This window comes from Bubalus kerabau, chromosome 10, assembly GCF_029407905.1.
Source record: "Bubalus kerabau isolate K-KA32 ecotype Philippines breed swamp buffalo chromosome 10, PCC_UOA_SB_1v2, whole genome shotgun sequence".
Lineage (NCBI taxonomy): Eukaryota > Metazoa > Chordata > Mammalia > Artiodactyla > Bovidae > Bubalus > Bubalus kerabau.
The window spans coordinates 16078916-16106843 of NC_073633.1; the positions used below are offsets into that span (position 1 = coordinate 16078916).

The window sequence follows — 27928 nt, forward strand, 5'->3', positions numbered from 1 at the left end:
GACCATTTAAATGGCTATTTACTGTCAACAAGATTAATCTAGACTCTCTGGCCTAGCCCATAAGATCTGCTATCACTCAGCCTTAATTTACCTAAGACTGACTTGCCCAGGCCTGGCGGCAGCCACACTCCTTTTTCTAATCATTCTCTAAATAAGTACACGTGTACTCTAGTCTTGCTGAGGCAACGTTAAAATATAATCTTAAAGGGGGAAATAGTAATAGCCCACTTCTAATCTCACAGGGTGCATGATAATATTAATAAAATTACTACATAACAAGCATTGTACAAAAAAAAAAGCACTTCATACACATTAACCCATCATACTCTTCGTAACCTAAACACCATTACATTTTTATCCATAAGGAAACTCAGGGGTTAAGAAAATTGCCCAGAGTCCTATAGTGAGAAAATGGTGGAATCAGGACTCCAACTGACAGTCTGGCTTCTTAACTGCTGTGACCTTCCAGAAGGGTTATTCTCCAGGGAGAGATTGTTCTGTTGACATCTGAACCTTCAGGAACTTTTACTGTCTCTGCTGGCTTCTGCCGACTTAGCTGGTTAAAGTGGAGCCTTACAAAGGGGAAAATAGACCAAATAAATCTCCCTTAAAGCCCATGTACATCCAAGAGCCACAGAATGCAGTATAATTTGATAATTATCTGTTTTTTTCTGAAAAGGACCAAATAAAACTAGATTCTCTGCATCATCTCCCTTGCTGAGAAGTCTTATTGAATTACAATTTCATAAGAGAAATGTTTACGTGAGTTGTATAATGTAACTAAGCTTTCCACGAGAATGCCCAAGTTAATGGCTAACAGCTGTGGGGAGCATAAAAACAACTTGTTCATACCTGGAGTGCCTTCAGACTTGGAGAAGCTGGCCTTCAGTGGCTCTCCATCTGCACTGCACATTATAATCACAAGAGAAACAGAGCTTTTGAGAAATGCCTGGTCACTGGGCCCCTCCCCAGACCAGTTAAATTGTATTCTGGTGCATTGGTAAGTGTGTGTGTTGGGGGTGGGTGGTGGTGAGGAGTGGGTGGGCAGAGGCACTGGGAGTTTTTGAAAGCACTCCAGGTGATATTAACATGCAGCTGCAGGGACTAGAACTTCTGGGCTTCCCTGGTGGAGCTAGTGGTAAAGAACCAGTGCCAATGCAGGAGACACGAGAGATGCAGGTTCTATCCCTGGGCTGGGAAGATCCCCTGGAGGAGGGCATGGCAACCCACTCCAGTATTCTTGTCCAGAGAATCCCATGGACAGGGAAGCCTGGTGGGCCATAGTACCACCCAGGGTTGCAAAGAGTCAGACACAACTGAAGTGACTTAGCACGCACACACAGGGACTAGAACTACCGAGCTAGAAAAGAAAGATGTGTATTTGTTTTTAATGATCTGCAATCCTTCACAGTGATTCCAATCCCTAATTCAGTTAAGACTTGGACAATATGGGCCTTTTTCAGCTGTCCAAAATGTATTTTAAAAAATGAGAACAAATGGCAGTACTCTGAATGCATGCACGAGTTAATGAAACAAAACCCAAGTGTGGTTTGAGGGTGGGCTCCACCAGCCAGACCTGGGATCTGGTTAGAGGCTGAATGTTAGGATCTCCCAGAGAGCCCCACACTTTTCAAAACCCATATATTACAGTGTGAGAAGCACTGCCTTGGACATCATCTTTTCCAGCCTCATTTTACAAATGGGAGAAAAGGGAACAGGGTACGAACGAGTTGATGGAACTCCCATCTAGAGACTGGACTCCCATCTTGGGAGCCAAGAGGCCAAGTCGACTGCTTTCCTGGACTTGTTACTTTCCACTACATAATGCTGATACACCTAAAAAGTCAATTCTGGGTTTCTTTCCCTGAGTTGATTCAGATTCTTATCTTCCCTTTCTATCAAGGAGGCTTCCATAATGAGGCCTCTAATGATCAACTTATGTTTGAAAAGGGGAGAAAGACACCTATGATAAAACATATGCATGAAAAGTAGAATTGATCTGTAAAATCTAATTTTACCTTGGCCTCAAAGAGAAAACCATAGTAGAACTACTGTAAAATCTCTTTTCTTAAGAGAGGAAAAAATCCCTTAAATAGGATACCATAAGATGGAATTATTTAAAGTTTGATGGATAAAAACAAATCTTAAATAACAAAAGTTGGGTGTCACTCCAATGTTTCCATTTCAGCTCTGCTTGAAGTTATTTGTTGGTATAAATTTTTACCAGGGTACAAATTTTTCATGTGAGGAGATATAATTGCTTATGTCTCTCCATACTGAAATGACTTTGCTCCATAGCAGTCAATTCTGCCAATGGTTGCAAGATTTAGTATTAGCAATTCAGGGTCTGTTAATCAAGCAATCTCTTTGGATTAAATGCTGAGGCAGAAATATGAGTCTTCCCTGTCACATGAAGGGTGAGGTTGGGGGCAAGGGTGCTTCTAGAACGTTTGGCACTGGGGCAGGGTACAGGCGCCACATGGCACTGCTTGTCAAACTGAAGGGCATCCCCTGGTCTGGTCCCATCAACATACCTGGTGTCTGTTGCCTATCTCTGCAGCTTTGCCGGCTGCCCTCAGGACCTTGTTACCTACTCCCCCAAGGGAGATGCAGGAGATGTAGGAGATGCAGGTTACCTGCATCTGCTTTGTCTCAGCAGTCCTTTCTACTCCAGGATCTCCCAAGCTTACCTGTAGTTTTTCCTGTTCTCCCCACCCTCTTTCTGGCTGGGTCCAGAGAAGCAGAGGGCAAGGCACTGGCATTTCTCAAAGACCCAGTGCAGCTAAGCCTGAGTCTCAGAGTCCAGGGATCTCTCTTGCCTTCCTGGGTGTGTAATGCCTCTCTTTTTGGTGGGAATGGCTCTTACATAATTACACACTTTTTCTGTTACATGGTTCATGATATAAATCCCATGCTCTAATTTGACCAGCTTGTGGCTCCTGATATTTAAAAGGAAGTTTTGTGTGTGTGTGTAAAATTTCAAAAAATCCTTTACCCTTAATTCCAGTCTTCCAACTAAGTGCGGGTCTCCCTGGATGCTCAAAAGCCAGGTGCTGAAAGGGTCTTTCTCTTTCCAGCCATGTTACTCACATCCAGAGAACAGTGCACAAAGAAAGCTCTCAATATAGCAGGCTGGGGATGGAGAGAAGAACAAGAACAAAACGCTGGACAATACATTTTTAAACCAAAACACGATCCTGCCAAACTCCTATAAACCAGGCCATATTTTAAGTCTAATATGCCACCTTTATTCTTAAGGTATCTATTTATGAGAGACAGAGAATTCAGTTGTATGAACTTTCTTTGAGTCCCTTGTGCAGGACATTTCATAAGGTCCTACACGGTATGTATTATACTTGTCGTCAGGTGTCTATTAGGTACCTCTTACTGTTGTAAAGGACTACCACAAACACAGAAACTTAAAACAACACAATTGTATTATCTTAACAGTTCTGGAAGTCAGAAGTTCAAATCTGGTTTCACTGGGCTAAAATCAAGGTGGGCTTCCCTGGTGGCTCAGACCATAAAGAATCTGCCTGCAATGCGGGAGACCTGGGTTTGACCCCTGAGTTGGGAAGATTCCCTGGAGGAAGGCATGGCAACCTACTCCAGTATTCTTGCCTAGAGAATCCCCAAGGACAGAGGATCCTGGTGGGCTACAGTCTATAAAGTTGCAAAGTGTCGGACACAAAAGTGACTAAGAACACACACACAAAATCAAGGGGTTGGCAAGCCTGTGTCCTTTCTGGAGAGTCTAAAGGAGGACCCATTTCATTGTCTTTTGCACATTCTCGAGGCTGCTTACATTCCTTGGCTCATGGTCTCTTCCTCTGTATTCAAAACCAGCAGTGGTGCCTCTCTCCTCTCTGGCCTCTGCTTCCATCCTATGTCTTCACTCTCTGATTGTGACCCTGCTTGTTGTTGTCCAGTTGCTAACTTGTGTCTGACTCTTCGCGATCCCATGGATTGCAGCATGCCAGGCTCCCCTGTCTTCACTATCTCCTGGAGTTTGCTCAGCTTCCTATTCATTGAGTCAGTGATGCCATCCAACCATCTCATCCTCTGTTGTCCCCTTCTCCTCCTGACTTCAATCTTTCCCAGCATCAGGGTCTTTTCCAATGAGTCAGCTCTTCGCATCAGGTGGCCACTGTTTTGGAGCTTAAGCTTCAGCATCAGTCCTTCCAATGAATATTTAGGGTTGATTTCCTTAAGGATTGACTGGTTTGATTTCCTTGTAGTCCAAGGGACTCTCAAGAGTCTTCTCCAGCACCACAGTTTGAAAGCATCAATTCTTCGGTGCTCAGCCTTCTTTATGGTCCAACTTTCACATCTATACATGACTACTGGAAAAATCATAACTTTAACTATATGCACCTTTCATGGCAAAGTGATGTTTCTACTTTTTAATATGCTGTCTAGTTTTGTCATAGCTTTCCTTCCAAAGAGCAAGCATGTTTTAATTTCATGGCTGCAGTCACCGTCCGCAGTGACTTTGGAGTCTCCTGCCTCCCTCTTATTAAGACTCTTGTGTTTGAGTCCCTTGGGCTCCCTCAGAATATCCAGGATAATCTCCTCATCTCATGATCCTTCATTTACTCACATCGGCAAAGGCCCTTTTAGGGTATAACGTAGCATATTCACAGGTCCAGGGATTAGGATGTGGACACCTTTGGGTAGAGAGGGCATCAGTCACCAAGGGGTGCCCAAAGGAGAGGACAAGGTTGAGAAATTTCCTGTGATACAATTGATTTTTGTTGTTGAATTGTTAAATTATTGTTTTATATTGGAGCACAGTTGATTAACAATGTTGTGTTAGTATCAGGCATACAGTACTGATTCAGTTAGACATATACATGCACCTATTCTTTTTCACATTCCTTACACAGTTAGGTTATTATATTAGGTTATCCAGAATATTATGCTGAGCCCCCTGTGCTCTACAGTAGGCTCTTGTTGGTTATCTATTTTAAATATAGTAGTGTGTACATGCGAAGTTCATGCTTTTCTTCCTGTATCTTTTTCTTTATCTTCCTTCATTTAAGTAGGGAGCCAGGTTCTGGCCCTGCCTTAGAGTGGGGAGGAAGCAGAAATTGCTGGCAGGACACTTCCCTTTCTGATTTTTGAGTTTTAAAAGCCTAAGTGCAGTGAGGAAATTGCACTGGGAGACCCAAGGAGAGGTGGGGGGGAAGCAGGAGGTGAGAGGGGTTTCCCCAGCCTTGGAGGTGAGTGGGATTAGGAATGGGGTGCGGAGCCCTTGCTCCATGGAGGTGGTGAGACCTCAGAAATAGGACTGCGTATCTCTTGGTCTTGAGTAGGACCCTAGTGCCCTCAGGCATTGCCCAGAATCAGCACAGCAGCTAACTGTGCACGTGTCCAGTGCCCTGGTGACTGACATCCAGAGGAACCTCCCCAGGGTCTTGGTCCTGCAGGGCGCCTAACAGTGTGTGAAACTAAGATACACCCAGCATGGCAGGATGGAGGCTTAGAATAAAAATAAATTGGATGGAAGAAAACAAGGAAATTCAGTATTTCTCACCCAATTGTCTAAATCATAAATATAAGATGAAATAGGATCACTGCTTAATAGACACGTAGTGAAGAAAGCTAAGTTTCTTCATTCCCCCCAGCTCCCTTTATGTCTAAGGTGTTGTGAAGTCAGATCATAGGGGATTACTCTAGTGTGCGCTTGGTGTAACCGAGAGGGAAGGGCAGAGTGCAGAGGCGCACCTAATTCTAGCTCGGGGGGTCAGGAAAGACTTTCGGAAGAATTGGCATCTAAGCTGACTGGGAGATGCCAGGCCTTAGTGACTGAAGGAAACAGTGACAGTAAAAGGAAAGACGGGGGGAAGAATGTCAGCCCAGGAGTTGAAATTCAGCAGGTGTTTTGCAAGCCAAGCTAAGCGCCCTGGCCTGCACACCCTCCTCCCTATTCCCCCGGAGCAGGGGGAGGGCATTTTTCATGTTTCTCTTTACTTCCTCGTCCACCCTCCCCGCACCCTCAACTCTAGGGAGCTCCTAATTAACATTCCCATAGGTCTCTGGGAAACCTGGATGTCCTGGTATGAGACATACCAGGCCTTGGACAGCGTGTGTCTGGTGCTCAGACAAGTTGCACCAGAAGCTAGGGTTTGACCACGTGCATAGAGGTGTGACCCTAAACTGTGAAACTCGATGGGCTAAATAAGGTAGAGAAAGTAGAGATGCAAGAGAGGAAAATGGTGAAGAGAACCATGAGTTTGATTGTAGGTTGGTGGAGTTTAAAATGCCTCTCACCTATATATATATATTTTTTAATCAAGTGTTGATTTAGTTTTCCTGGCCAGTCTTCACATCATGATGTAAGAAGGCCAAACTATAATATTCAAAGCAGTAGAGAAATCCCTCCTGATTACATTTCTACTTGTTCCAGTTTCCAACCAGGGAGTCCAGGAACTCTTATTTCCCTGCCTTTCACCCCCAGCCTCTTAGTTACACGGGCCTGACTTCCACATATGCCCTAATGACAGTGGTGAGAGATGGGGTAGGGGGCTTCCTCCTGGCATGGGCTGCAGGGGAGGGAAGGAAGTGTCTGTGGAGATGGTGAGGCGGATAAGAGAGCAGGAGCAGTGAGGCAGAGGCCCCCGCCTGCTGGGTGTGCAGGGGAGGAGCTCACACAGCTGTGGTTCTTAAGAAGCTGGTTTCTGGGGTGCTAGGCAGCACACCTCTGCTTTTCCTACAAGGATTACAAAAAATAATCTATAGTATGAATCCTTTTATTTTTCACTCAATTTCATTTCTGACTCTGTCTCCCTTCACCTGTTTCCTGGTACATAAAAAGCATAGCATCAGGTCCTCTTGGGTTTCTCATCTCCTCATCTCTTCTGTAATTCAGTATCTATGGTTTGAGGTCATCAGAAGGGCATTGGAGGTAGGAAGGAGCATGTGGCCGTGGTCTACCCTGGCATCTGTGGAAAGAGATGCCCACAGCTCCTGAGGCTTGGCCAATGCTTGGACCACAGGAATTTTGTGAGGCTGCATCTTTTCCTTCCATCAGTTCAGCCTTGTGTGGCCTGAAGGTTGAGTTTAACCAAACACAGATACTGCAGTGGAAGAACATTTATGTCCCCTCCTCTCTCCCAATTCATACATTAGAATCCTAACCCACAAGGTAATGGTATTTGGAGGTGGGGCCTTTAGAGGGTGATTAGGTCATGAGGGTAGAGCCCTCAGGAAAGGGACTAGTGCCTTTGAAAAAGAGGACCCAGAGAGCCCCCTCGACCCTTCCGCTATGTGAGGACATAGTAAGAAGGGGGTTATGAACCAAGGAGCAGGCTGAATTGTCTGGTTCCAGAATCTCTGACTTCTCAGCATCTAGAATTTTGAGACATAAGTTTTTGTTGTTTATAAGCCCCTCAGTCTATGGTATTTTGTTAGAGCAGCCCAAATGGACTAAGACAGGTATATAGTTAGTTTGACCTGTACAACTGAGCCAATTAAAAATTAAGTTTGTCTTAAACTTTGCATTTGAAAAATCAGAAGGCAATGGCGGGCCCACACTCCCGTTAGGCAGCTATCAGCAGACCGTGGGTTCACCGTTGCCATCCCACGTGGGCCATTCCGCTCCAGGACACTACAGCCTACAACTTCTTGCTGACATTTTACAACCATCTCTGCCCCCTTCACTGATGTCAACTATTCGGCCCCTATAGGCCTCTGAGTTGTAACTCCTAGCCTAGATACAGACTTTTATTTTCTGGAGTCTTCCCCTTCTTACCCCTGTCTCCTGCCCCACCTGGCAGCTACTGAGAACAGCGAACAACGTACAAGTTATTTCTGTTCTAGAAACTGGAAAGATCTCTTTCTCCCTCTGACTGCTTCTCACATTCTCTCCCTCAGCTTCTCCATCCAGCGGCCTCTTTTCCTGTTTCTGACTCTGCCTTCCCCTCGCTGTTCAATAAAATTTGCTTAGGCACATAACAAATTCTCTTCCCCTAAGGGTTTGTGCTTTTGGAACATAACAGCCAGAACGACTGGAAAGGCTATTTTTAATTTTTGTTACCTTCCTGGAGGAAATGAAAAGCAGAGCCTGCTTCAATAAAAGAGAGGGAAGAAGAAAGACAACTCCACTGTAAATTAATCTATAAAAATATCACACAATCATGATTACTTGTTTAAAAAAGTTAGACATGCTCACGGTGACAGTTCAAGCATTACACAGATGATCTATCAGGAAAAGGAGGTTTCTAGATATCCCACCACCCAGAGATGACTGCTATTCACGTATTCTTTCAGAATTGCTATTAGGATTTTCTTCAGAAATGGGCTTACACAATTATATTGCTCTACACCTTGATTTTTTTTCACCTTTCCATGTCAGTCCACACTGATTTACCTCATTGTTTTTATTGGTACTGAGTATCCCTGTACATGATTGAACCCTTGTTTAGTTCTCAGATCCGACATTGCTGGCCCTTTTGGTTGTTTTAGATTTTGTTATAACAGAAGCAGTGAACATTCTTCTACACACTTCTCTTCACAACTTGTGTAAGTAGGTCCCAGAAGAGGATCAGGTGGGGCAAGGAACATGGACATTTAAAATGTTGGTAGATACTGCCAATGAATCCCCCAAACCCTACAGTGTCAATAACATTGAGTTAGAATTTCTTTTTCCACACCCTTGCCAACATTAAGCTCTATCAAATAAAGCAGATTTGAGTCATTTTTGCATATTAAAATACAAATAAAATATACTTTTCTGCCTTAGAAGAATATAGTAAGTATATTGGCAACAATGGAAATTTTCTTTAATGAGCAAGCATTTTGATGTGTTCCACTAAGGAGAGGCTTAATGAAAAATGATCAGCAAGAAGAAACAGACATGCAGGGGTCTAACAGAGACCAAGTCCAAGCAAGGGTGTGGAGATGAGGCCAGCCTCAAACCAGGTGATGGGGACCAAGTAGGTATGCAATTTGAGGGGAAAGAAGTTGTGCAATTTGAGGGATAGAAAAATAAAATTATTTTTTAGTGCAATGGCCCTCTAACTAAATATAGGAAAAATATTTATGAGTAAAATTTATGAATAAAGGATCATCATATCTATTAAATACAGAATACAAAAAAAAAAACAACCTTCAATCTCTGATGGAAAAGCCATTTAAGCTTTTGTTGACTTGATCATGAATCAGTTAAAATTTTTGAGTTATGGGTTTCAGAGGACTGGAAATAGAAGTAGGAGGTACAAAGGAATGTTAAAAATGGTTTATTTACTTACAGTTTGAAATCTAATTGGAAGACAAAATTTAAATACAGGAAAGTTGAATAACTTTCCTAGATTAGAATATGAGGATTTATCATCATTTAGAAAAGAAAACTCCTTGATGAGGTTTTCAAAGACATTGGCAAGATGAGGCAGTCACTGGCATGTACAGAATTCTGGCTGAGTTCTGGGATGATTCTGACCTGAGAAATGAGAAATTATATTTCTCTGCTACTGCTCCCACTGCAAGCCCAAATAGTCAGACAGAAGGTAGGCCAGGTTATTACCCACTTACAATTGAAAATTGTTTGATTTGCTTGGGCTTATGCATATGGCAAACATTTGGAAATTCTGGACTTGCTGCCTGCAGAACGTTTTAACTAAAAGCAGGAAAATGAACACAGATTTTGGACTTTTAGCCAGATCATTTTTTCTGTACACATTGCCATTTCTGCTTCATACTGAGAGATTTAGCTGGCAACTTTAGGGAGCTTGCATGAGAGAAAAGTTGACTCCAAAAGAAACGCAGAGAAAGCGAATCTCATTCAAAGTTTGGCCAAAGTAAAGAAGTAGTTACACGTCAGCATGAGTTGCCAATAATAATGTTATAAAAAATGTTTTCTGGAAGCCAACAATCTTTTTTTTTTTTTTTTTGGTCTGCATGAAATAACTGAAACCATACTTAGTAAACAGAAGTTCTGGATACAATTTAAAACAATGGATCTCCATTGTGTGACAAATACAAATAGAAAGTTAAAGATGGAGAACTTATTCATGCAAAGGTCACTAAGGTTTCCCACAATAATTGGATCTGAGTAAGCAAGTACTCACTGAATGTCTTTTATGTGGCCAGCACTATGAAGGGATTGTGGAGGAGGGGAAGGGGACTAATGAAACACCATACAAAGCCCCTGATTTGAGGACCCTTCACCGAAATGGAGGGATAAGAAAGAAACACACGAAACCGGCTAAGTAACCATATAAAGCAGTGTGAGGTGATATATTTGTGCGAGTAGTGAAATTCTGTAAGTGTGAGGAGTGGTTGCAGAAAGTGAAGCTATTAGTGACTGAAGGAGGTTTTCATGGACTAGATAGTGTGGAGAGAATAACCCCAGGGAAGGACATTCCAGGATGGGAGTAGCAGGAAGCAAGGGGGCATGTAAGGGTGGGAGGAGTGGACTGGCCTGGAAGAATGATCGGGTCAGAGTGACCCAGTCACTCTGTAGCAGGTAGAAGTCTTGGCTGCCTGCCCACACCTGCTTACTGTATCCGTCCCTTTTGTTTTACACCCAACTCTATCTCTTAGCGCTGCTGGAACCATTTGTTTCTTCTGAATACTATGTTCCTCTCTCCCTACTTAGGCTGTTTAAATACTGTATCAGGAGTTAGACTGCTTGGGTTGAATCCAGGCTCCTCCACTTACCGGTTGCGCAAATTATTCAATTTCTATTTGCCTTTGTTTTCCCATCTTTAAAGAGGAGTCAATAATGATTAAATTCATTAATGCATATAAAGTTTTTATAACCATGACTAGTACATAGTCAGCAATCAGTGAATGTTAACTATAATATTAGCTATTCCTTGATTGGTGGCGAGGATTCATTTAAAAAAATTATACTGGTAATATATGGGGATCATCTTTGGAGGCACTAACAATAATCCAGAGTCCGGGTAAGAGAGGCTGAGTGAGGGTGGATATAGTGGCTTAGTTGAGGTGCCAACCTTGATACCCTCCCAATAGCCTCACCAGTACCAGCGTCATTTCTTGGCACTGGCCCTGTCTGATATCCCCCACCGTCAGGAAACACTTCTACAGGTGGTGATCGTCAAGAGTAGATGGATGAGGACGTTGATTTTGTTTATGGACAAAGAGGAGACACTGAATGGAGACAGGATAAGATCCAAATAGCTTCTGAGAATAGTTTAAGGAATTGATTCTATAGATAGAGGATGTGAGACTTGGAATTAGGAAACCATGTCCATGAATGTGAAGTTTAAAGAAAGGGAAGAGAAAGAGGAGTCAAAGAACAGCAGTCAAAGAGAAAGGAGACAAACCAGAGAAGATGACCTTGTGGAAGCAGGGAGAAGAGTTTCAAGCAGAAGAGATTTTTATTTGTGACCCAAATGAATGTCGCATTCTCTCCTCAGAACTTAGGCTTCCTTTGCCTATGGTTTATCAAACATTTCTCACAAACCCTAACATTTGGTGACCCTGTCAACACTTTTCAGTGGTTCTTGTGATTTTGCTCATTATTGGCAAATTCTTCTGCACAGTCTTCAAAACTAAAGAGTTGACCCTTAAACTCAAAAGGACCTAGTTCATAGGGTGCCCATCACTACCCATTCTTTCTGCCACTAGTCTGATTTCTTCTTTCCTTAAGCAGAAAGGCCAAAATATATTTGTGATGATTTTGAAATTATAGCCATGTATCAAACCAGTCAATCTTAAAGGAAATCAACCTGAATATTCATTGGCAGGGCTGAGGCTGAGGCTGAAGCTCCAATACTTTGGCCACCTGATGCAAAGAGCTGACTCATTAGATAAGACCCTGATGCTGGAAAAGATTGGGGACAGAGAGAAAAGAGGGCAACAGAGGATGAGATGGTTGGATGGCATTACCGACTCAAAGGACATGAGTTTGAGCAAACTCCAGGAGATAGTAGAGGACAGGGAAGCCTGGCGTGCTACAGTCCATGGGGTGGCAAAGAGTTGGACACAATATGGCACCTGAAAAACAACATATTTTAAACTCTTTGCATTTTTAAATGATGTAGTCCTTGTATGTAATTTCCATTTTCTTTTCTATCTCAGCTTTTCACATGTGGTGGACTGACATGTAGCTGCTGATTTATGATGTTCCCCTGAGCAAGTCCCTTCCCCCTCTGCCTCAAGCTTCTCATTCAGGAAGTTACCAATTAATGTTTAGTAAACTATCTCAGAATGATCCAATAAAACAAACCTATTCCAAGGACTTCTAGATGTATTCAAGATTCTCCATCTTTCTCTCTGATGCCATCAGTCATATTTCTGCTTTCCTTGAAGCTCCCTAAATGTAGCCACAGCCCAGGGCTCAAGTGTTAGCTCTCTGTTCTCTCTCCAGGTGTTAATCTACCCTAAGGGCTTTATGTATCTCTTCTATACTGGTGTCTTCAAATCTGTATGTCTGCTCGTCTCTCCTAAACTCTAGCTCTACAGTTTTCATTGCCCCTGGTTGGATGTGCCACCATCAGTCCAAAATGAGAAAGACCAGGCTCAGCATGGCACCAGCTGCCAGTCACTGGGACTCTCGTCTGACTTTTCACGTTCCCCTGCCCTCGTACAAGTTCGGTGGATGAGCCCTAGAAGTTTTGTCCACTTATAACAGGGAGCATCCTATTCTGCCCTCTAAAACAGTCCCTGTTAAACTATAATTCCTGTTTGGTTTTAAGCTTTTTGAGGATAAGGATTATACCTTGTTCACCTTTAAATTCCTATAATCCTTTATCTTTGAAAATAGACATGCAAAAAATATATGTTTGAATTTAGAGTTGCAAAGAGAGTGTTCCATGCTGAAATATGTTTATAAAGCCCAAGTTGAAGTTAAGATTCCTTATTAGATTGCTAGTGGTTATTGTTATTAATTCCTAAAATAAGCATTATAGTAGTCAAGTGGGTCAAAACTTCATTGATCTTAGGATCCATTTTCCCCAGCACCAAATGCATCTCTCTGAACAAAAGTCCCCAGAATAAAGTTTGTCAAATGTGCTAGGATGACTGATTAACTATCCATATACAAAATTACAAAATACAAAAATTAAACCCATATGGACCAAAATGTTATCTATAAAATACATACACATATACATACATTTAAAACAACTAAAGAACTTTAAGAAAATATACGTGAATATGTCTCAATCTTGTTGTGGGAAAGAATTTTCTAAGTATAACACACATAGCAAGAGCCACAAATATTGACATATGTAACTATATATTTAAAAAATTTTTAATATTTCAATGCATTTAAAAAATTTTTAGATTAATTCCAACACCAGAAGATAGAACATTGTGAATAAAACATTGCAATGTATGTGACAGATAAAGAATGGATATCTTTACCATAAAAAAAAAAACTCTTAAAAAACAAGAAAAAGATGTACATCTCCAAAAGAATAATGGGAAAAATACACACATAAGCCATTCACAAAAGAAGGGATATCTACAGATGGCCAAAAACAGATGCTCAACGTCACTAATAACTAGAGAAATGCAAATCAAAACTACAAAGAGGGATCACCTTACCAGTCAGAACAGCCATCATAAAAAAAAATCTACAAACAGTAAGTGCTGGAGAGGATGTGGAAAAAAGGGAATCCTCTTACACTGTCGGTGGGAATGTAAATTGGTACAATCATTATGGAAACCATTATGGCTACCCTGGTGGCTTAACCGTAAAGAATCTGCCTGCAATGCAGAAGACCTGGGTTCAGTCCCTGGGTTGGGAAGATCCCTTGGAGAAGGAAATGGCAACCCACTCCAGTATTTTTGCCTGGAGGATCCCATGGACAGAGGAACCTGGCAGGCTACAGTCCATAGGGTCGCAGAGTCGGACCCAACTAAGCAACTAAACTTTCACTTTTCTTTTCGTTATGGAGAACATTGTGAAGGTTGCTTAAAAAGCTAAATACATAACTACAATATGATCCAGCAATCCCGCTTCTCGGCTAATAGCTGGAAAAAATTGTAATTCAAACAGATACATGCACCCCAATGTTCACTGCACCGTTATTTACAATAGCTAAGACATGGAAGCAATTTAAATGTCCCTGGACAGATGAATGTATGAAGAAATGTGGTACATTTATACAACAGAATATTACTGAGTCATTAAAGAGAATGAAATAATGCCATTTGCAGCAGCACAGATGGGCATAGACATTGTCACACTAAGTGAAGTGAGTCAGACAGAGACAAATCATATGATGTCACTTATGTGTGGAATCTAATTTAAAAAGTGATACAAATTAGCTTATTTACAAAACAAAGACAGACTCACAGATCTCAAAACCAAATTTATGATTACCCAAGGGGAAATGTGGGGAGAAGGGACAAATTAGGATAATGGAATTAACATATACACACTTCTGTACATAAAATAAATAAATACACATATCTGATTCACTTTGCTGTACACTTGAAACTAAACACTGCATTATAAGTCTGCTCCAACAAGTTTTTTTAAAAAGAAAAGAAACAAAAAAATTTAAAAACTAAAACTGATAAAAAGAAGAAACGCCAATGGTCAATAATGTTTAGGGAAAAAATTCAAAAAAGCTATGTATTTAATTAAAAACAAGTTAATATAGAAGAATTGACAAGAATATGAGGGGAAATGAGTGCTCTATTACAATGATGGTGGAAGAGCAAATTTGTATAATTATTTGAAGAGTAACTTGTCAATATTTACCAAAAGCTTTTGAAAGTTGCCTCTCTTTTTACCCAGCACGTCTATTTACATGAATTTATGTTAAGAAATTATTAAAACAAGTATTCAAAATGAATGTATAATAGTATTTGTCAGAATATTGTTAATAATATTAAAGAACTGGAAAAAAAACTGCAAAAATCCTAATTGTTCAATTGCAGATGGAATTTTATCTACCAACATTTAACAGCTGAATTGGGGTTAGAAGTAATCTGATTTTCTTTGCATGTGTGTGTGTGTGTTTCCACACTTTCTAGTTTCAGCATGCATTTTTATTTCTAGAAATAAGTGACTTTCAGTTATTTTTAAAAGCAGGTTATTCACACATAATGCAATATTCAAGTTTCTGAATAAGGAATTGGAATTTACTACTTCAAATATCATTGTTTTCATATAGTTCCCTTTTTAATTTTCATTCCTAATTCTTTCCCTTCTCCTAATAAAACACACTCAGAGAAAGACTAAAGTGTCTTCTGGATGTGGTATTCCAATTCCCCTACCATAAGTCTCCCCTTTCCCTAAATAATCCAGCCCACCAATCTGCCTGTGTGTGAATTTCCTCTCTTTGAATGTCAAGTTTCTTGGCTCCCTTTACTCCAGCTCCACCTCCACTCCTGAATAGACTCCGGAAGGAAGCCTCAAGGCAGTCCAGACCCTGCCTATGGGGTCAAGGCCTTCCCTCTCCCAGAAACCTGAGAGATTTTTAGTCTAACCCATGTGACAAGTGCCTGTTCAAACTAGAGAGCCAAATCTTGCTTAACTGGTAGCACCGTTTGCTTGCAAATTTCTCCTCAGCCTCAGGATCTGCTCCTGGCGGTTGAGCAAGGATGAAAGATGTGTTTTTAATTTGCCACAAGATAATTGTTTCTCTGAAACCAGGTTAATCATCACCAAATATTTGGTTGATCATTCTTTGACTTCTCTTGCAAGCACATTTTCTCTTTCATTCTCTGACCTTCCCAGACTCTGCTCTGATTCCTGTCACTACCAGATTCCTAAGTGTGCTTCGGAAGGTCCTGACTTCAGCCCCTCCCGAACACCCTCAGCCCAGGCTGTCGCATCTTCAGTGCTCACCTGCCAGCTAACACCACCCAAAGAAGCTTTGCTCCAGTGCAGTGGCTTTCCTGGCTCCAACTCCACATGCCCAATCTACTTCTGGAAAGCTACCCCAGGCTGCCCTCCTGGTGCCTCAGACTCAATAAGTTAGGTCTGTAATCAGCTAACTATGCCTTCTCCAAATCCCCCGACCTTCCTGTTTCTGAAGTAAAACTGCCTTTTTCCTTTTTACTAAGCCCCAAACCTTAGTCACTTTTGACCACTTTCTCTTTTCCTTCCTTTCTGAAGCTCTCTCTACCTCCCATCCTCAAGTCCAGTTAAACCTTTCTTCATACCCTCTCTTCCATCCATCCTTTTTTCCCTCTAGTGCTACCATCTTCCCCTGAGCCCAGCTCTATCACTCAAGCACAGAGGCTGCTGTGATCTCTTGACTCCTCCCTGTCACCCCAGCTCTAATGATTCCCCAACTCACCACCAAGCGACTCTTCCTAAGGCACTGCTTAGATCTTGTCACTCCTCCCTTCAGACACTGAGACGGCTCCTGTTCAGTCCAGTCCTACAAGCCTGGCATTCAAGGACTTCTGTCATCTTTTCCCAATGGCAATCGTCAACTCCTATATCTTACTGCTTTGTAATACAAGTTTTGGGGCTTCCCCAGTGGCTCAGTGGTAAAGAATCCGCCTGCCAATGAAGGAGACTCAGGTTTGATCCCTGGGTCAGGAAGATTCCCTGGAGTAGGAATTGGCAATCCACTCCAGTATTCTTGCCTGGGAAATCCCGTGAACAGAAGAGCCTAGTGGGCTAAAGTCCACGGGATCACAAAGAGTAGGACACGACTTAGTGACTAGACATCAATAACAATAACAAATACAAACTTAGTATCCAGTTCACCAGATAATTTGACCACTCTGTAATTCCATCTAGCCCTTCTTGTCTTCATACTTTGGCAAAACTTCTTCTCTCATATTTCTTTCCCTTCTACATAAGTACCACCTCCTGAAATTATCACTGCTAGGTTCCTAGAGAGGACTTTGTTTCAAATGGCATATAACCCATTCTCTATTGCATTACTGTCTATGTTCATGTCTAATCTCCCCTATAGGATTAAAGTCTTTGTCTTACACATCAATGTATATTCACATCTCCTGGCACATATTAACTAACTATTAAGTACTTGTTTAATGAGGAAATGAATGAACACTTATAACAAGTTGGCAGCTTATGTTTCAGCCTTTCTGCCTCTTAGTGGGAATCATCTAGGGATGGCCAACTGGCTATATCATTAAAATCAGCCTATTTTGGCAAAGATACCCACATACAGCTAGCATTTTATAGTGTGACTTCTGTCTCTATAAAACAAAACACAAATTGTTGTGATGTGTTAGTGGAGAAGACACCAGAAAAAAAAAATTGCCATATGAGCAGGAGTAGGGCCAGCTCCTCTGCCTTAGATGCTTTTGTTCCTTGTCTATGTGGAAACCCTGCCACCTTCTTTCTGGTAATGGACCCTGCATACTTTCTTGGCCCCATTACCTCCAGCCACAAGAATCGGAATGTGACAGGTAAGATGCAGTCTTAGGAGTCTATTTGCATGTGGACTCTGAGCTCAAATCACACCAGTTAGATACTTCACAGAGACTTTCTTTTGGAGCTAGAAAGGAAGTGGAAATAGAGTATTGCTTCCCTGGTAGCTTAGTCTGTAAAGAATCAGCCTCCAGTGCAGGAGCCCCAAGTTCAATCCCTGGGTCAGGAAGATCCCCTGGAGGAGGAAGTGGCAACCCACTCCAGTACTCTTGCCTGGAGAATCCCATGGACAGAGGAGCCTGGCAAGCCCCACTCCATGGGGTCGTAAAGAGTCAGACATGACTGAAGTGACTGAGCACACACCATGGAGCACATCTCCAACTAGAAAACAATATAGTTCTCTTAAATTTTATGTATCCTAAATGGAGTTCTTTATCACGCTAATGTATTTTTCTCCATCTTTTCACATCAAAAGAAATGGCACCAGGATCCACCTGATTAGCCTATCTCAACAAATTCTACGGATTTGCAGTCCAAATGGTCCAAATCTGGCCCTTTCTTTGTCTTCTCTGTCGCAGAACAAACTCTCTGCTGGCCTCCTGGCAGCTGTTTGTCCAGCCTCATTTCATACCAGTCCTCTGCCTCTTCAGTAGGCCCCAGCCACACTGGTCTCTTTTCTGCTCCTCTGATGTCCCTTTCTAATGACTTCACACTTTTGTTTTTGTTGTTCTATCTACCTAGAACATTCTTTCCACAGCTCTGGAATAGCTAACTATTTGCGGGTCTCATTTCAAATGTCGCTTCTTTAAGAGCTCTCATCTGGCAGACTCTACAGCCCTCTCCCAACTTCTTCATCCTGTTTCTTTATGACATTTATGACAATGAATAATTATCATGCTTAATTTGTTTACTTTTGCTTTTTACTGGAATGTAAGCTCTCTGAAAGTGGATTCTTTTTTGGTCTGGCACTTAATGAATGTTTATGGAGTTATAATCACAGTAATTATCTATAATATTTCTACTCTTTCTTTCTTAACATTTCTCCTCCTTCAATATCTGAGACATGAAATTCTGTTTTCTGTCTTGCTTTTCTTCCTCTTCCATCTCCTAAGAGTATATATTCTCTAAATTCTACCTTTTTTCCCCTTCTGTTTGGTCTACATTCTAGAAAATAAATTCCATGAAGGCAAGACCTCTGTTACTCTTGTGTCCCTAAGATCTCAGACAGAGATCCTGTGTTTGGTACAGAATAAGGGCTCAATAAAAATTAATTGAATGAATGAATGATTTCTTTCCCATGGTACTTACATGACTTCAGTTCTTCCTGCATGGGACACACTCTGACTGATCTTCTGATAATCTGTCCCACACTTTCAGTTCCTACTCGGTGTTTGCTCCTGAACTTTTTGTGAACACATACGTGTTGGTATATCCATAATTGAATTCGTCATTTCTCTTTAAGCCCTCTTCCTTCTCAGTTCCTTTCTGAGTTCCATTATGATTTCTGATGCCAACACCATCATTTTTCTAATCAACAAGAGTGAAAAATCTTAAGTCAGTCTTATGCCCCACATTTGTTTGCCAACTCTTGTTAATTTCACTTCCCATCCATCCCCTTTCCCTTAGTCCCTCTATCCCTGCCCTGATTCAGTTCTCTACCGCATGGCTGGAGTTCTTAGCCTTCATAGATTCCAGCTTCCTTAATGTTCTTGCTCACTCAAGCTCACCCATTTTCAATTCTCACTGCAGACCGCTTCCAGACTTCTTTATTGAAAGCACTCTCCTGCTTGAAAATATCAATTGTTCTGTGGAATGAATACAGTCAAATCTAGGCTGGAAATTTAAAGTTCTTCTTTAACCATCTCAAACTTCCATTCTGACTGCATCACCTCCTACCTCCTTTCAAATTTTCTCCTCTCTGGCAGTCCAGAATTAATCAACATTCTGGTATCTATCTTGTACTTTTCTTCTCTGATACCTGTGCTCGTGCTATTCACTCTGTGTCTAATCACTATGAAAGTGAAAGTGTTAGTCAGTCAGTCATGTGTGAATCTTTGTGACCCCATGGACTGCAGCCCACCAGGCTCCTCTGTCCATGGAATTCTCCAGGAAAGCATAGTGAGTGGATTACCATTCCCTTCTCCAGGGGATTTTCCTGACCCAGGGATCAAACCCAGGTCTGTTGTATTGCAGGTATATTCTTTACTGATTGAGCCACCAGGGAAGTGATGTTTTAAATTCCTATTGCAATTAATTCTCCTTTGTATTTTACCTATTTGATTGGATCCTGTTTATCCTGTTAAATCATAAACTCCTTGAGCACAGGAACCATGTCTAATCATGTGTTTAACCTCCAGAGGTCCGATATGGTGCCCAGCATATATCTGTCGAATGCTGACAGGCACCGTAATAGAGTATTTAAGGGTATGGAGAACTTGGGTCCAAAATCCAGCAAACTTGAGCAAGTAATAAGCCTTGTTAAGAGTCAGTTTCCTTTGAGTTGAAAAATTGGAAGAATGTTGCCTACTTTGTGCAGTTGTTGTGAGAATTAAATAGAACATTTAGAGCACCTGGAGCCTGATAAGTACTATTATAAAATGAAAGGGACCTCTCTCTCTCCTTAATCATGAGGAGGTATAAAATTTAAAGAACCCACTATGCAGTTACAGCCATTTCTTTGGGGGAATTAAGGCAATCCCATGGGAAAAGTTCAATATAAATTATGTAATTCTACATAACGGATCATTTCCACTTTCATAACAGGTTACAGTATATTCATAGAATTTCAGAGTTTAAAAGAAGCTTAACGGTTTTCTCCTTGAATTCTCTCTTTTGATATGAGGAGACTAAAGCCATAGAAACAAAGAAATCTGGCCAATGTCATATAGTTAGCCCCCTTTGCATTGTGCATAATTTACTTGTTATAATAACAGTTTTAGGTCATTACCATAACAATCTGATGAGAAGTTTCATGTAATTCTTATGAAAATTACAACTTGAAAACAAAATGACATTAACCAAAAAAAAAAGTCATTAACCTTCTTCAAGATTTTTATGGATAACACTTAACAAGTATAATACAATCCAGTAACCCCACTTCTATATACATCCAAAGGAATTAAAATTAAAATCTTGAAGAGATATCTGCACTCCCATGTTCATTGTAGCACTATTTACAATAGCCAAGATGTGGAATCAACCTAAGTGTCTATCGACAGATTCATGGAGAAAGAAAATGTAATATAAATATATAGTGGAATATTATTCAGTATTCAAAAAGAAACAAATCCTGCCATTTGTGACACTATGGATGGACCCAGAGGATATTATGCTAAGTGAAATAAAGCAGACAAGGAAGGACAAATACTACAAGACACTATTTACATGAGGAATCTAAGATAGTCAAATCCATAGGAGCAGAGAGTGAATGGTGGTTAACAGGAGCTGGGGGGAACAGGATAATGGGGAGGTGTTAGTCACAGGGTACTAACTTTCAATTATGCAAGATGGATAAGCCCTAGAGATCAACTGCACAGTGCAGCAGCTAAAGGCGGCCACATTGTCTTGTTCTCTTAAAAACTTGCTAAGCGGGTAGAACTTATGTTAAGCATTCTTATCATATACATGCAAATAATATAATAATTTGGTAGGAGAAAGGTTTTGGAGGTGATGGATATGTTTATGGCATAGATTGTGGTGATAGCTTCACAGACGTGTACTTATTTCCAAACTCATCAAAACTGTACACATTAAGTATGTGCAGCTGTTTGTATGTCAATTGTACCTCAATTACCCTAGCAACTGAAAAAGAAGATGATGATAGGGATATTATATAACGACTTCACTAGCCTATGTATTGTTTTGCTTCAGTAAATGAAAATTCTAATCTATTGACACTTTTTAAATGTTCTGAGATCCTCGGTTGGGTGGACCATTGGTGGTGGTTTAATCACTAAATCGCGTCCAACTCTTGCGACCCCAAGGACTGTAGCCTTCCAGGCTCCTCTGTCCATGGGATTTCCCAGGCAAGAATACTGGAGTGGGTTGCCGTTTTCTTCTCCAGGAGATCTTTCTGAGCCAGGGACTGAACCTGGGTCTCCCACACAGCAGGCAGATTCTTTACCGACTGAGCTACCACGGAAGCCATGGAGCAGTAGATACTTGTAAAGTGGTCATTTCCTGCCTTGGTGTTCTTTGATAAGCTGAGAACTAGATGTCATGTTTGGCCATAGAGGAATTTAACTTTCTATTGATTGTGTGACTTGACTGACCAGCAATTCATCTGTGGCTTGCCGTGAAATTTCTAGGTTTCTCATACCCCCAAGAAACACTGAATAATCTCCTGTGGGAACAAACTTAATTCATTTTAGCACCACTTTGGAGCAAAGGTCATAAGGACAGCGTGTCTCTGGTCTATTATTACCCAGTTGCTCCTGTCCATAATGGATGTTTATGACTCATTTCTTACTGAGGAACCACTTCTATGGAAAATTGCCAAATACCTTCCAAAAATCCAAAACAAAATGTCTTGGCTCCCAGGGTTTGGGGTTAGATCTGAATGGCTCATTTTCAAGTTGTTCAGGGCCATACCTCAAGCTATTGGTAGAAAAGATCAAGGAAGCTTAGGAACCTAAGCCTAGGCTGGGGGTGTGGAGTGCCAGCCTCAGAACCCAGGCCCTGCTGAAGTTCTTAGAGGAGGAAGACTTCCTGATGCCAGGCTCGGAGGAGAGGTGATGTGGGCGTGGTAACAATTCTTGTGCAGTGTTTTCAAGGCATAGCAGACCAGAGAGGATCTATCTATATTTTCCCACGCCAGGCTTAAGGGGTCACTGGCCTACTCATTCTTGGAACAGTGGTCACAAATGATGCTCCGTGGAAATGTTAAGAAGAACAACTTTGGGAAATAAAACAAAATTAAACAAATTTCTTTACCGCAAGATTTCTATGAGCCTTCAATATAGATTCATATTCATTATGGTTCATTGTGAATCTTCTGTAGATGCTTTTTTTTTCCCAAGTCTATTTGACCAGGAGATCTCCCCTCCCTTTTTAGTGGTACAACGATTAGCATTTGAAGAATTGTTAATGGGGTTAATGACGTTTCAATCTTGAGAAAAACACAGGAAGCTCCAAACCAACTTTGTTTTGAAGAGTTTCCAGGACTTTTTGATGGTTATCTCAAAACGAATGGCAGGTCGAACCCTTAGGTTTTTGGGTTTTTGTTTTTTCCTTCAGATTTTGAGTCTGGGCAGTGGGTCTCAAAAGCTAGAATGGCTCCAGAAGCGATCTAGTCTCCCTGAGGGCTTTGTACCTGACTGGCCCTACTGGAGCTGTGAAAAAATAGTGTGGTTTAGTGCTTGAGAGCACTAGCTCTGGAACTGTGAAACATGGATACGTTACTTAATCTGTCTCAAATTCCTCATCTGTAAAATGGAGATAATAATAGCATCTAACCCATGTGCTTATATGAGAATTCGGCAAATTAATACATTTTGGTGGTGATGGTTTAGTCGCTAAGTTGTGTCCAGCTCTTGCAATTGCATGCCTATGCCCACCAGGCTCTTCTGTCCATGGGATTCTCCAGGCAAGAATACTGGAGAGGGTTGCCATTTCCTTCTCCAGAGGATCATTCCAGATCCAGGAATTGAACCTGGGTCTCCTGCATTGCAGGCAGATGATTTACCAACTGAGCTATGAAGGAAGCCCTACATTTTAAAAGCACATAAACAGTGCCTGGCACAAAGTAAATACTAAAGAAAAAAAAATTAGCTATTGTTGGGCCTGGACTTCAGTCTCTGAGGCTGCCCTGTACATGGAGATGGTGGGAAGGGAAGCCTTCTGTCTCTGCATTTGCTCAAGTTAGAGGCTTTCCACTGTGGATCCAGTCTAAGTGCAAATTAGCAACACCATTTTCTCACAAATGCAATCTTGCCTCTCTAAACTGGCCACACATAAATAGCACCGATAGGGAATGCCTAGGAACACAGGCTTTTTTCTCAGAAAAATTAAGCATTTGTTTCCATCTGAATGAAATATGATACCCGGCTTACATGATTATTATTTATGGCGCGGTACCTTTGTGTTTACGAAATGTTCAGGAAGCACAGATCCTCTGCATAGGAAATAAAAGTATCCATAAGGCTGAATAAATTTTCCTATCTCACCTTGCTATGACCTTCAGAACTTGCTTATTCAATTTAAAAGTTACTGGTGCTGATATACAAATTGTGGGCTGCTTCCTTCTGATTCAGCGTCAGCAGTACAACTTTGAATGGGAGAGAATCTAGGGTTTCTGGCCCATTCTGGAATGAAATCAGGTCATCAAAAGTTTAGAGAATATCTATGAAGACAGGGATGGACAACACATTCTACTTATTCCCACTGCGTTCCACTGGAGTTAAACTTATATATATTTTTTGCCAGATAATATTATCTAATGGTGGTCTAAGTTGAGACAAGCTGATTTATTTTAACTAACTGAATTAAATGAACTCAAACCAACAATTTAATCAGTTTAACTAAAGCTACACATCAGCTCTCACATTTCCCCCAAGCAAATATGAATGAAAGAGTCATCTCATTATCTATTTGTGGATGGAAAACAAGACAATGACAAAAAGGAAAAAAAATTAACTATGAACAGTCATTAGAGACCTCTTCATCAGTTTACGTGCTGTGCTGGGTTTAGTTGCTCAGTCATGTCAGACTCTTTGCAACCCCATGGACTGTAGACCACCAGGCTCCTCTATGGGATTTCCCAGGCAAGAATACAGGGTTGCCATTTAGCGCTTCAGGAGATCTTCCCTACCCAGGAATCGAACCTGTGTCTTCATGCATAGCAGGCAGATTCTTTACCAACTGAGATACAAAGGAATCCAACAATTCATAATTTGCACTAATTATTGATTTACTTTGCTCTTAACATTGGATTATTTTCTTTTCTCTCATATCTTTCTAGGTAATATACGATTTGTACATATAAATGGTTGTAATGAAATGCTTTAATGGTAATTATTTACGTTAATATTTAATATGTTAATAATTAAAATCATGCTTGGCTTCCCCAGTGGCTCAGCAGTAAAGGAATCCACCTGCAATACAGGCGATGCCCAGCAGACCTGGGTTCAATCCTTGGACTGGGAAAATCCCCTGGAGAAGGACATGGCAACCCACTCTAGTATTCTTGCCTGGAAAGTCCCATGGATAGAAGAGTTTGGCGGGCTACAATCCATGGGGTTGCAAAACAGTCAGACACAACTTAGTGACTAAACAACAATAACACAAATCGTGCTTAGTAATTCAGAAGTTTAGGTTTTACAGGTTATCTCAGCTGGGTTCTAGATGTTATTTAAGTGGGTTTCCTTGAAGAAATCACAGAATAGCTAAAATATTGAGATTCTTGGTTTACAGCTGAAGTTAACACAGTATCATAACATCAATTACCTTTTATAGATCCAATACTTGGATTGAGCAGTATTGTAAATTTATTTGCAGTTTTATAGAAAAATAGTTCTTGGGACCATGGAGAGTGAAGTAAGCCAGAAAGAAAAACACCAATACAGTATACTAACGCATATATATGGAATTTAGAAAGATGGTAACAATAACCCTGTGTACGAGACAGCAAAAGAGACACTGATGTATAGAACAGTCTTATGGACTCTGTGGGAGAGGGAGAGGGTGGGAAGATTTGGGAGAATGGCATTGAAACATGTAAAATATCATGTATGAAATGAGTTGCCAGTCCAGGTTCGATGCCCGATACTGGATGCTTGGGGCTGGTGCACTGGGATGACCCAGAGGGATGGAATGGGGAGGGAGGAGGGAGGAGGGTTCAGGATGGGGAACACATGTATACCTGTGGTGGATTCATTTTGATATTTGGCAAAACTAATACAGTTATGTAAAGTTTAAAAATTAAATTAAATTAAAAAAACAAAAAAACAAAAAAAACAAAAAAAAAAAAAAAGGAAATGGCAACCCACTCCAGTATTTTTGTCTGGAAAATCCAAAGGATGGAGGAGCCTGGTGAGCTACAGTCCATGGGGTCACAAACAGACACGACTAAGAGACGATTTTTTTTTTCTTAATGAAAGATGAGAAGGCGATGTGAGTCTAAAATTTCCCCAGGGGAACTAAGATTTGTTTAATTAAATAACCTGGGATGAAGGGAGTATATATACCAACAAAATTGAAAGTTATTTATGGTAGGTAAATTATAATATGTAAATAATTATATAACCCTTAACTAATTAAGAAAATTGTAATTAATAAAGCAAGCGAGCAAGGAAGCAATGTCCTAATGTCTCATAAATGAATATTAATTATCCCACAAGATGATATAATCCACCAACCATCCTTGATTCTGCTGAATATCTCCGTCACCCCCAAGGTCAAAGCAGTTTGAAGACAGATTCTGCACCTAAGGATGCTAGAGTAATATTTAGATCAAAAGTTGAAAGCAGAAATTCCACTTGTTGGAGTAAATCTTAGAGAAACCCTCACACCTCTACACTTAAAGTAACGCACAAGGAGTTTCACTGCAGCAGTGTGACCTGGAATATTGGAAAGTTTACAATTTTAAAATTCCTACTAGCAGGTCTAACGAATGAACAAATTATAGTGTGTCCTCATAATGGAATACAACCAATAGTTAAACTGAATAAACGGTCTATATTATGAATCTTGAAAAAACAATATTAAGTGACCAAAACATGTTGCAGGCTAAAACTTTATAGTGTGATAGGACTTGGATAATTTATTGTAAAAATTGTTTAAGATGAGCAAAACTATACTGTATGTTATTTGTGGATGTTATATTTTTCATACATGTATATTCATATACATTTCACATATATATGATTTTCATATCTGTGAAGTCACCTTTCCATCTATATATAGTAAATTCAGGAAAGTAGTTGCCTCCAGGAGGGAAGGAGACTAGCTTCAGGGAAGGATATGAAAGGGACTTCAACTATATGTGTAAAGTTTTATTCTTAAATAACAAATACATTAATCATCTGTTAAACTTTCAATATCTAAGTGGCAAGTATCATTGTATATTACTCTGCACTTCACATGTTCTTCAAGTATTTCATAATTTAAAAAATAAGGGGACTTCCCTGGTGGTCCAGTGGTTAAGAATCCACCTTGCAACGTAGGGGACACAGATTCAATCTCTGGTTGTGTAACTAAGATCCCCACATGCCACGAGGCAACTAAATCTCTACGTACCACAACTACTAAAGCCCACACACCAGACCTAGAGTGTGCTTGCACCGCAACAAAATATCCCACATGCTGCAACTCAACTAAGACCCGATGCAGAAAAAGAAAGAAAGAAAGAAATTTTTTTTTTAAAGGATTAAGCCATAGGTACAGGCTCTTTTAGACTCACCACAGTTGTTCCACCTTTAAAGGATAAGGAAACAGACAGGTTTGTTCCGAGGAGGATGTTCTTTGCCTAGCCAAAGCCAAGAGACAATCCAACTGCTTCTTTTGGACAGAAGAAACAAGATGTTTTACTATTGCTCTGAGACAAGTTTGCAGTCTGGAAGGACTTCTAGCTAATAGTTAATACTCCTCTAGGAGTATTACTTTGGGGAATTCAAGTAATGCACTGTTGTTTGTAAATAAGCTGGAGTCTGACCCTTCATCCAAGTTTATATGTGTTTGGGAGAGCCTGGCCTGATTTCCCTGGCCCTGTCTCTCCCAGCTTTTCCCAGCTGGCCCTTCAGCTCTCTCCACCAGCAAACGCAGCACCGCTGACTTCAATCAGGAAATGCCTAACCAGATTCTCTCCCTGCCTTACTGCCTCTGTCTGGTCAGGCTTGGTAAGGAGCCCATTTTCCTGACAGATTAACATATGACAAGGCCTCTGTGTGGGTCCCTAGAGATTCTGTCTACACCTGACTGGCCCCTGGGCCCCATCTGGAAGCTGGCTCCAGCCCCAAACCTTCAAGTCCTCTCTTGCTACCAAGTATTAAGCTGCTTCTTTTCATGAGCTCCCAGGATTCCATTGCATTAGGGAAAAATACATTTCTCCTGCATTTGGCTTGGCCATCACTTCCCCAGCCAAGGCCAGATCTCCTGGTGTTAGATATTCTCCTCACAGCCTAGACTTCTCCTTTGCAGTCTCATCACAGCTGCAGTTAAGTAATTGATTTCACAATTAGGCTAATGTTTGCTTCCTTGTCTCCAGTGTAGGCTCCCATCAGGGCCTAGACTACATTCCCAATGTGAGGAGCAGCACCAGTCATAGAACATATATACTGATTAATGAATGACTGGGTAAAAGCAAACTTCCTCTATACAAAGAAAATCTTATATGCATATTTTAACAATAGAAGTGGAATGTCCTCAAATTTTAGTTTTTACAAGTTGTCCCTTTTAAATTTTTTCAAAAAATTTCAGAAAATAGATTATAATGAACTCTTTCTGCAAACACTTCTCTGTGAGTATGCTAAGTCACTTCAGTCGTGTCCGACTCTGTGCGACCCCATAGACAGCAGCCCACCAGGCTGCCCCGTCCCTGGGATTCTCCAGGCAAGAACATTAGAGTGGGCTGCCATTTCCTTCTCCAAGGCATGAAAGTAAAAAGTGAAAGTGAAGTCGCTCAGTCGTGTCCGACCCTCAGCGACTCCATGG

The 27928-nt window shown here is 41.0% G+C and overlaps 1 long non-coding RNA gene across 4 annotated transcripts; it reads right to left on the minus strand.

Moving 5' to 3' along the window:
* LOC129620398 (uncharacterized) lies at positions 1-27558 on the minus strand. 4 transcript variants are annotated; one of them, XR_008698513.1, is made up of 6 exons: positions 26679-27558; positions 23446-23583; positions 18590-18808; positions 2996-3132; positions 853-905; positions 1-572 (listed from the first exon to the last, which is right to left on the minus strand). It is a non-coding gene; the product is annotated as an uncharacterized LOC129620398 (long non-coding RNA). The 4 variants fall into 4 exon arrangements; XR_008698514.1 differs by lacking the exon at positions 18590-18808 and having other exon boundaries at positions 26679-27552; XR_008698512.1 differs by lacking the exon at positions 23446-23583 and having other exon boundaries at positions 26679-27551.
* Positions 27559-27928: the final 370 nt, after the last annotated feature.